The sequence below is a fragment of the Eleutherodactylus coqui genome, chromosome 6, assembly GCF_035609145.1.
Source record: "Eleutherodactylus coqui strain aEleCoq1 chromosome 6, aEleCoq1.hap1, whole genome shotgun sequence".
NCBI lineage: Eukaryota > Metazoa > Chordata > Amphibia > Anura > Eleutherodactylidae > Eleutherodactylus > Eleutherodactylus coqui.
Window position 1 is genome coordinate 226,026,363 of NC_089842.1, and position 11,143 is coordinate 226,037,505.

The 11,143-nt window shown below is 49.5% G+C and overlaps 1 long non-coding RNA gene across 1 annotated transcript; it reads right to left on the reverse strand.

Moving 5' to 3' along the window:
* Positions 1 to 8,009: 8,009 nt before the first annotated feature.
* Positions 8,010 to 10,107, reverse strand: LOC136631622 (uncharacterized). The gene is made up of 3 exons (XR_010793067.1): positions 9,987 to 10,107; positions 8,613 to 8,672; positions 8,010 to 8,226 (listed from the first exon to the last, which is right to left on the reverse strand). It is a non-coding gene; the product is annotated as an uncharacterized lncRNA (long non-coding RNA).
* Between the last annotated feature and the right edge of the window lie 1,036 nt (positions 10,108 to 11,143).

An 11,143-nucleotide genomic window follows, 5' to 3' on the forward strand; every position in this document is an offset into this window, starting at 1 on the left:
CCTTGCTTTTTTATTTTCACTAATATAATGAACTAACACCAGCCAAACCAAAATGGATCTTCATACTGTTAAAGGGTTTTTTTTTAGAACTTTAAAACAAGGTTATATGACCCTAAGGCATCTTTCACATGAGCAATGCATCTTCGACGCATTGTAAGATAATGTACTGTTGCATTAGGTGGCCCCCAGCCAGGAAGTAAACTTATGTGTCATGGCATTAAGGAGTTACAGTATTTTATTTATTTTTTTAAATAGTACAAAAAAAAAACGATAGAAATTTATCATTGTACCAACCCACATAATAAAAAGTTATCATGTCATTTTTGTGGCAGTCTGTAAACCAGGGAAACACGAATCCTCCCCCCAAAGATGGTGAAATTGTGTTTTGTTTTTTCCATTTTACTTTGCAAGCCGCAAAGTGATTAACGAGGCGGCGTGGGACTGGGGGCAGGGGGGTGAGGGGTTTAGTCAATTAGCGAGCAAAGGTAGTGGGGAGGGAGGAGTTAGAACAGGAAGTAGTAAGGAGAAGAGCGGGAAAAGCCACAAACGACCGAGGAGTGGAAGAAGAAGGACGTAGGAGGAGAGCAGACGAGCAGAAGAAAGATAGAAGCAGAAAAGACAAAGAACAAAAAAGCAAGTCGGGGAGCGCAGAAGACAGGAGTCGGGCAAGAAAGAAGCCATCAGCTGACAAGCTTGAAGAGTCGGGTGGAAGACAGTAACAGCGGAGGAAGAAGAAAGAAAATGGACGACTTACGTGCCATGATCCAAGAAGCAGTGATGCAAGACGGCACCGGATGGCTCGAAGAGGTGCTGGAAAGCTGCAGGACGATCGCCGGAGCCAGAGAACCAGCCGGAGAAGAAGGACAGCAGCGGAGATCGGGAGAGGAGCCAGCCTGCACGCAAGAACCGCCGCAAGGAAGACCGCAGCAGAGACCTGGAAAGGAGCCAGCCAGCACGCAAGATACACCACGAGGAAGACCGCAGCAGAGACCGGGAAAGGAGCCAGCCAGCACGCAAGATACACCGCCTGGGAGACCGCAGCGGAGATCGGGACAGGAGCCAGTCAGCCCGCAAGAGGCACCGCGAGGGAGACCGCGCCGGCGAAAGCAGCCCCCGGCGAGGCTCAGTCCGAGCCCCGCGCCGAAGAGAGGAGGAGGAAGAGCCAGCCAGGGCAGCGCAGGCACCAGGAAGGACGGAGGAGCTAACCGGAAGTCGGCGCCGGCACTGAGAGGTACGGCGGGAGGACCGGCATCGGAGGCTCAGAGGACTGTGCCAGCGGAGGGTCCGGAGCTCGGAGGACGGCGCTCGGGAGTGACAGCGGGCGCCGAACTGAGGCAACATCGCGCAGCCGGGCGCAGGATGACCGGACTAGTGCGAGGTGAGCTGAGTGCAAGCAGCGGAGAGGAGCAGGGGAGCGCGCGGTCCGGCCGCACGTCCCCGCAAGATGGCGGCGCAGCGCACGTGGCGGCACAGGCAGCGCCGAGGGCGCGAAAAAGAAGAAGCCCGGTGGGCAGGGGGGGAGGGGGTGGGGGGAGAGTGAGAGAGAGGGGGAGCACGGAAAGCTGGGGCCCACGCAACCCCCCCCTGACACACAGCCCGGGTAGCACCAGCGGGTCCAGCAGTAGCAGGGAGGGGGGAGGCAGGTCACGCTACCCTGCAGTGCCAGCACAGGGCGCAGGGTCAACACAATACAGGGAAGGAAACAGGCCATGTAGGACCCCACATAGCCCTAAGGGGGGAGCGGGGAGGGTACATTTAGACACATGGCCTAGCCAACCCCCCCCCCCCTCCCCGGTACATGGACACATTTCAGGCCTGCCACCCCCACCAACAACAACTCCCACCCTCCTTTACCCTGTACCAGCGCCCACCAGCCCAGACCAACGAATACAGACAGTGCTATGTTAACCCCCACTACATTCCCCCTCCAGCAGACCCCGCAGTTTACCTTCCCACACATAGCCAGGTCCCACGCCGGAGCTCTAAGAAGCAGGGCCAAGGCGCTAGGCAGAGGCAGAAAGAGCGAGCCAGGCAGGAGAGGCAGGATAGAGAATTTCAGGCGCAGCTAGAGAAGGCCAGCGTAGGGCGTAGTGCCAGCAGCAGGCCGCGCGAGTCAAGCGACGAAGTGCCTAGCAGTGATCAGGACGAGTATTGCGTGCGAAGGGAGCAGCCACGGAGAGCGGACCCGCAGTCATCCCTTTATCGGAAGGTCCGGGAACGCAGGAGGTGGCAAGAGCTTGCGCAGGATCGGTCAGGGCCGGACCAGCCTGGCACGTCCCAATCGGATGACACGAGGAGGGTTCGGCAATCGATTGGTCGGCAGCCCGCGTATGAAGTAGGACGGAACCAAGGGAGCGGTACAGCGAGGGCATCACCCTTGGCAACGCCGGAGTTCCGTCCAGGCGGTGAGTCTACCTTATACAATGTCCTTAAAAGTGTGTCGGATCCCGCAGCGGGTGCGGAAAAAGATGATTTGGTGTCGGTTCTGAGGTCGCTGTTGAGCAAGGTTGATTCAGAAAAGGGGCTTTCAGTGTCCTGTGTGGCTCCAGGGGGCGCAGGCCCGCCTGCGGGTAATATTGGTGCTTGCTCAGCAGCGGGCACAGAAAGTGTTCCAACGGATAGTTTACAATATGCTGATTCGTTGTTTTGTGGTGTTGCCCCTTTGGGGGTGGGTCTGCCCGATGATGTAGTGGAAAAGATTAAAAATGGCTTGTATATTGATATATGGTCTTTGCTTTCTTCGGACCACGTAATGGTTGACAAGGAGCGGTCGGCAGAGCGAGGTGCTGACAAAAAACCGAAGATTGCAAAAACTTTTGGTAATTGGTTGCAGGCTTTTGTGATTTTGGTTCATGTAACGTGCCAGTTTCAGCCGCGCAAAGCGACGGAGATGATGGTATATCTAAATACCATTTATAGCGCGTATCGGTTGCACGGAGGTGCAGCATGGTGGCGCTATGACGAAGATTTTCGGCGTCGCGTGTCGGGAATGCATACGAGTTGGGCCTCTAAGGCCACTGATGTATGGATTCAGCTGATCCTAGCGCAGCGTCCAGCTAGGACTTCCTTTCCCGGGGGAGCCGCGGGAGGGGCATCTCAACCACCCGCGGCATCTCCAAGGCCGAATGGCTCCTGTTGGTTGTACAATGAGGGCCATTGTCGATTTTACGCAACCTGCAAATTCCGGCACGAGTGCTCGGTATGCGGGGGGCAGCATGCAGCGATCCGCTGTTTCAAGAAACAGAGGTCGGTACCCGCGGTGGGTAGCACCGGCGGAAATGCGAACTCCGGTGAGAAGCCAGTACCTGGATCCGTGGTTAAACATGTACCACAGGAAACAGGAAGCAGAAATCCTTAGGTTAGGATTTCGAGAAGGCTTTAGAATTCCGTACGCGCATCAGCCTGCCACTATGTTATGCCCCAATTTGAAATCGGCAAGGGACGATATCGAATTGGTAAAAGAGAAGGTTCAAAAGGAAGTGGAGTTGGGCCGGATGGCCGGCCCTTTCAGTATTCCTCCTTTCGAGAACTTGCGAGTGTCTCCTTTGGGTCTGGTACCTAAGAAGGAAACCGGGAAGTTCCGACTGATACATCATTTATCGTTCCCAATAGGGGGATCGGTCAATGATGGCATCTCAAAAGAAGAAGCAGCGGTAGCCTACACGTCATTCGATTGTGCGGTTCGGCTGGTAAGGTCGGCGGGTAGATTTGCGCATTTGGCTAAAGCTGATATTGAATCAGCGTTCCGCTTGCTTCCGGTTCACCCGGAGTGCTTTCATCTTTTGGGTTGTAGAATCGAGGACCAGTTTTTCGTCGACATGTGCTTACCGATGGGATGCTCGATCTCATGCTATTTTTTTGAGTTATTTAGTTCCTTCCTTGAATGGATGTTAAAGCATGAGACGGGTATCACATCGGTGATCCATTATTTGGACGATTTTTTGTTCGTCGGCTCAGAGACATCGGGTGATTGCGGTTTCCTAATGACAAATTTTAAGAGGTTAATGCGTTTAGCGGGGGTCCCATTGTCTGAGGAAAAGACAATGGGCCCAGTTACATGCCTAACGTTTTTAGGTATAGAAATTGATTCGGTGGATATGGTGTTCAGGTTGCCGGCGGATAAAGTGGCCAGGTTGCGGCAAACAGTGGGCGAAGTGGCTAAATGTAAAAAGGTGACGCTGCGGCAGGTGCAAGTTTTGTTGGGTCTTTTAAATTTCGCCTGCAAAGTGATTCCCATGGGGCGGCCGTTTGCCAGGAGACTGTCATTGGCAACCGTGGGGGTCCGCGAACCACATCATTTTATACGTGTGACGGCAGGAATTAAGGCTGATTTGCATTTATGGACGGTTTTCCTGCATTCTTTCAACGGGCAGGTGGTATGCCCTAGGGAAGATGTGGAAGGAACTGAAATCAGTTTGTTTGCCGATGCGGCGGGTTCGGGCGGTTTTGGCGTGATCTTCAACAGCCATTGGTGCAGGGAGTCCTGGCCAAGGTCATGGAGAGAAAAACGGTGGACGAAGAACGTAACTCTGCTGGAATTTTTCCCGGTGGTGGTAGCAATTGAGTTATGGGGAGCAGAGTTACGAGATCGGAGAGTTTGTTTTTGGTCGGATAATGCGGCGGTCGTACAGACGATAAACAAACAATCGTCGGCCTCCCCGCCGGTTTTGGCTTTGTTGAGACACGTGGTGCTAAGATGCTTACAGGGCAATATGTATTTGCGTGCGGAGCATGTCCCGGGATATGACAACAGAGCAGCTGATGCACTCTCTCGTTCACAGATGGAGCTGTTCAGGGAACGGTACCCGCAGGCGGATGCCGAAGGGGTACGCTGCCCGCCTTCCTTATGGAATCTGGCAGAGGAGAGTTGTTGAAGCTGGTGGAGTCATCGGTGGCGGCTGCAACGTGGAAAAATTACAATTCAGTCTGGTTATTATGGTTGAAATTTGCAGGGGGAGCAGTGGTAGGAGGGGAAAGGGCAAAGTCAGCAACCTTGGATATGCTGACGGAGTTGCGTAAAAAGCGTTTGTCGGTGGGAGCAGCCAGAAAGCATCTAGCGGGAGTGGCGTTTTTGTTAAAATTACACGGTAGGACAGATGTGACTAAGGATTTCGTGTTCCAACAAATAATTCGCGGGTGGAGAAAAGAAAAGGTCCAGACGGATACACGCCGTCCAATCACGTTTCCAGTATTGACAAGCCTGTTGTCAGTTTTGGAGTCGGTCTGTGCGGACGAATACGAAACACTGTTGTTTAGAACGGCTTTTTCATTAGCATTTTTCGCGGCCTTACGTATCGGGGAGATGGTCCCGGCGAGTAAAGTCAAGTTGGGTGGCCTACGGGCCGCCGACGTGATAACTACGGGATCAGCCATACGGATAGGTATAAGGAAGTCGAAAACGGATGTATACGGAAGAGGTGAATGGCTCACCATTAACCAATTAGGGGCAGAATGGTGCCCGGTCCAGGTCATCAGTGAGTTCTTAAAAAAGCGCCCACAGAGCGGGCAGTTTTTAGTACATTCCTCTGGTTTCCCGCTCACGCGTTTCCAATTTTCGGCGGTTTTACGTTCGGCGTTAAAGAAGTGCGGTTTGGAGCCGGGGGAATTCGGGATGCATTCTTTTAGGATTGGGGCCGCTACGACAGCGGAAGCCCATGGTATGTCGGAGGACGGTTTAAAACGATTGGGGCGATGGAAATCGCAAGCGTACAAGTCGTACATACGACCGGATCGTACGGTAGACGTGGTTTTAGAATAGGACTGATGTGTACGAAAGACTTAGCGTTATGTAGGCGTTTTTTCTTGCAATTTGCGGGTATTTGCTATGTTTCTTTTGTTTCAGCGTCTGACCCATGGCATGTTTGGATCATCGGCCATTCGTTTATCTATTGGGCGGAGAGAAGAGCGGCCACTCGACCTATGGGTCGGAATCTGGGTCTGAGTGGCGCGCTGGTAAACTGGATGGGTGTGCGGGGGCTTCTATGGCCCAGGATTCTGCAATTCGTTCTCAAAATCAGCAGGTGGACCCCCCGGAGAGTTATACTGGTCGTTCACGCCGGGGGGAACGACTTAGGAAAAACAAAAATGAACGAATTGCTAGTACTCATGAAATAGGACATGATGCGTTTCCGGGACTGTTTCCAGGATTGTGTGCTCGTATGGTCAGACATCGTGGCCAGGAGATGCTGGAGGGGTGCCAGAGACGGTGACGCGATTGAGAGAGTAAGAAGATTAATCAACCTTAGGATGTCCAGATTCGTTAAATCGTTGGGCGGAGTGGCAGTTCGCCATTGGGAACTCGAGGACAAGGAAAGAGGAGCACTTAGGGAGGATGGAGTGCACCTTAACGATGTTGGTTTGGACACGTTTTTGTCAGGACTCCAGGACGGTGTGGAAATGGCATTGGCTAGGGTTGGCGTGGTGGGGCGGGATGCGCCATAGGAATACGGCGCATACCGCGTGCCGGGAGCTTCCCATGCGGGCTACGGCTTAGAGGAGGGTTTGCAAGCCCGAGGTAACAAGGGGCTTACGAACGTCCTGTGGCCGTTCCGGTAATAAAAGTTCAACAGTTTAGGCATGGGAAAGCGTGAGGAATTTAGACTTAGGTAGTTAGGTTAAAAGTAAAGGTTATAATATATGTTTAAAAAATGTTAATAAAGCTGTGGCCAACCCACGTTTTCAGCAAGAAGTTGTAAGTATTGGTTATTATAAGATATGTTTTATTATATGGTAAGCGAGCGTATGCTTAGGATTAGTATGCCCCCAGTCTTGCAAGCCGCAAAGTGATTAACGAGGCGGCGTGGGACTGGGGGCAGGGGGGTGAGGGGTTTAGTCAATTAGCGAGCAAAGGTAGTGGGGAGGGAGGAGTTAGAACAGGAAGTAGTAAGGAGAAGAGCGGGAAAAGCCACAAACGACCGAGGAGTGGAAGAAGAAGGACGTAGGAGGAGAGCAGACGCCCACCCACCCGCCCAGGTAAGGGGTAGGGTGCAAGGATGCAAGGTGTTCTAGAGAGGCGGAAGTTGTCACAGCTGGGGGATTGTAGGCCGGGAGCTTCCCATGCGGGCTACGGCTTAGAGGAGGGTTTGCAAGCCCGAGGTAACAAGGGGCTTACGAACGTCCTGTGGCCGTTCCGGTAATAAAAGTTCAACAGTTTAGGCATGGGAAAGCGTGAGGAATTTAGACTTAGGTAGTTAGGTTAAAAGTAAAGGTTATAATATATGTTTAAAAAATGTTAATAAAGCTGTGGCCAACCCACGTTTTCAGCAAGAAGTTGTAAGTATTGGTTATTATAAGATATGTTTTATTATATGGTAAGCGAGCGTATGCTTAGGATTAGTATGCCCCCAGTCCCACTTAGAATTTTTAAAAAGTTTTACAGTGTATCATATGGTACATTACATAGAACCATTGACAAATAGAACTCGTCCTGCTAAAAACAAGCCCTCGGACAGCTACATCGACGAAAAAATAAAAGTGTTAGGATTTTTTCTTTTTGAAAGTGGGGAGGAGAAAGCAAAAATCAATAAGAAATGGGTTGGATCCTTAAGGGGTTAAGTATAGCTACCTTTTTATGTGGTAAATGATACTAGAATGTATAAACACATTTTAAAGGGGTTGTATAGTTGTAAACGATTGATGGCCTATCTTCAGTGGGGCTCCCACCGATTAGATGGCTGTTGAGTGGTGCGCTGATCTGAATTTCTACAAGAAGCTGATGGCTCCATTCCCAGCCCAGGCTTGTTATTGCAGGCAAAGTTACCATTGCCATGAATATAAACTTTGTTGTATGTTGATCAATCGTTCTCAGACTCTTCTCTCGCAGTAGATGTTGGGAGTAAGGGCTTTTACCCACTAGCATTTTTTTTTTCGCTGTTTTTTTTTTTCCCCGAAATGTCAATGGGACTTTCTAATGTTAAAATCGCATCGCACAAAAATCGCAGAACGCAAATTTGCGATTTTTGTGCAATGTGATTTTTACATTAGAAAATCCCATTGACATTTGGAAAAAAAACACTAGTGGATAAAAGCCCTATGAAAGGTCTTTTGTTCCATAGGGAGATGAAGTCTGGCAGCAAACATATTCCTTTGTCTCCATTAAAAACACATGCTGAACCAAAATGTCTGTAGTATGGAGTAGTCGGGAGGAAAATAAGGGGTCACCCTATGTCCCTTCTTGAGTTTCTGGAGCATCATGAAATTCTTCATCACTTATTTCATCGTAACTATCTGTAAAAATAAAAAAAACATTCACACCATGAGATCTTGGACCCGACTAAGCAAAAAACCTCTACTACATATTTTCCATTTCTGAAGAAGCTGAGTACCAATATGGCCGCCATTATAGCGTTCACACTTTTTACCCAACTTTATCCCACTGCCAGACCACAAATCTGCTTAGTTGTACAGTAATACACTGCAGGGGCATAACATCTATCACTTTACAACTAGGGAGAGGATTTTGCATTGGAGAGTCTGGGGAAACTTGGCAATATTGTTGATGGAAGTTGTGACAGCAGCCATATGCGGTCATGGAGCTAAGAAGCAGCTCATTGGATCTTTTATTTACATTAAAACAAGTGGTAACTGGGATGCTGGTGAGAATAATACATTACTTTGAGGGCTTGAGCTGGATGCTTTCTGTTGAAGTTCCTTCTCCAGCTCAGAGTTCCCTTCTGAATGGGAAATGAGAATAAATCAATGAGAACAACTCAAAAACACACCTTATCTTATTTTCTAAGGTCACTGCATACATACAGGTTACACAAATCAGTTTAAAAAAAAAGCTGTAAGGAAAATGCTGGTTCATCATTGACATGGTGAACCACATACAGTACCCTTTATAGCCTGTTGGTGTCTCCAAGAGCAAAAGTATAGCTCTTAATTACATTGCAGGCTCTTGAGCTTTTAAAGGAGTTGTACCATAATTGCGACTTATCACTTATCCATAGGCTATCCACAAGATAACTTGCTGGTCAGTGGGGGTCTCATCACTGAGACCCCCACTGATCTCTAGAATGGGACTTGTGTGTCTCGCTGTGCCTGTCACTGTGAGAGTTGCTTCTCACCCCAATATGACGTCACTGTGAATGAAGCACTGACCAATCGTGCGCGGTCAGTGCTCCATCCATTTAAATGGGGCTGATTGAAATAGCGGAGTGGGTTCTGCTTGGCTATCTCCACAGTCTCAGTAAAAGTGAATGGAGCGCTAGTGTGCTTGCATGACTAGAGCTCCATTTAGTCTCCTCCTTACTGCAGAGGGTGCAGCGAGAGGCATAGGGGACATGGGACCTGTGTTCTCTATATCAGTGGAGGTCTCAGCGGTGAGACTCCCACCTATCAGCATGTTATTCCCTATCTCATGGATAGGGGATAACTTGCAATTGGGGTACAACTCCTATAGTGCAGAAGTAGCAGTTGCACCTGAGCCCTAGTGCCTAAAAAGGCCGAAAGGCCACCTAATAAGACAAATATTATAAATGGCACAAGGTAATTGTGTTACAAACTGTGCACTAGGGCCTATGAGGTGAAATTATGCGTTTGGTGATTATTAAGTGTGTTGTGCAAATCAGTAAAAAAAGAAACCTGCTTTTGGTTAAACTTTGCTAAAAGTGCAGTCAGGCATGAACCCAAGCCAAGCTATTAGCAAAGTTCTACCCAACACAGGGCTCTACTGGTGCACCCAACACAAGTCCTGAACACTGAGTGTTATACAGGGCTTTTATGGCTTTTAGACAGTGTTATACACAAGAGTGCTCTTATGGCTCTTGCGTTATACACTAGTTTTAGGGGTTTTGGTGGACTTCTGGTTCGGTTCAAACTATTTTGGACCAAACTAAACTTATCAAAACTTCGCTCATCAGTAATCATCATCACCAACTATCGCTGTGATCTTCAGAGGATAAGTACTTTTTTTTACCAAAGTGTATAATAGGCCCATCAGTCTCTCCTTCATTCACCTACAGTAAGGATGCAAAATGTGGACCTACCGGGATCACTTCTTTCTTTTCCCCCACAACATCTCCTCTAGGAAGAGAGACAAAACCATCTATGAGATATTTGGCCACATAAGAAAATCATTCTGTATATTTCATTCTACCACAACTTTTGAAATTTCCTAAGGGCAGCATCGGCGAAAACACATTCTTTACATGCCTGCCCCCTTCATCTGATTGCCTGTCACACTTTGGAGGTGTTTTCCGTGCCCTCCAGCCACTTCTCTACATTGCAGCCCTGTCTGATACTTATCAGGCACCAACTTGAGAGTGACAAGGGCACTCCTGTCACTATATGTTACTATGTGCCCCTCTAGGCAGTTCCTGTGGTAGAGTCCATGTAACAGCATAACATAGACTGAGAAACTGAATATTTTCCGACAGCTTAACCCCAAGTAGGTCTGAGCTGGTGGGAACTGAGATCACATGACCATTTGAGAAAAAGAAGGCTAGAAGTTTCAGACAGATAACTAACCACGGTAATACTAAATGACATATAAACTGGGGAGTTAGCTAGACAATGGATGAATTTAAATAATCATCGAAAGGGCCCTTTAAAGGTGTTGTACAGAGATGCAAAGCCTTGTGTTGCGCAGAGTGTTAGGGCAGCAGAAATGCAGTCCTAAGCTCTGACTCACAACCTGAAGCTTGCGGGTTCAGGTAGCCGACTCAAGGTTGACTCAGCCATCAATCTGAGTACCCAGCTTGCTGGGGGGTAAAAGATGACTGGGGAAGGCAAACGGTATTAGTGTATCTTGATGCCACCAGGAAGTACTGTTGGAAACAAGAGTGACAGACGGGTGACACCCCCTCTACCTGATTGGCTGCTGTAATTGGTCCCCTTCAGGTCGTGGCTGAAGCTTTCCGCTGGTGCTGGAAGTATCCATGGCCCTTCGCCGCCGCTGATGCTGCTGCTCACACTGTGTCCATGGCTGTTCCGGATCTCAGCTTGTCGCTGCTTAGCTCACACTTCATGAGCTGGTCCTTCTCCACTACTGCCCCCGCTGTGTCCACTGCTGTCCTGGCTCCCTGCTGTCCACTGCATGGGCTGACCCTTCTCCGCTGCTGTTCCGACTCCCTGCTGTCACACCTCCACCTGTCTTGGCTCCCTCCTGTCGCCACTCCTGGCCCGCGGCTGCTCATCTGACACT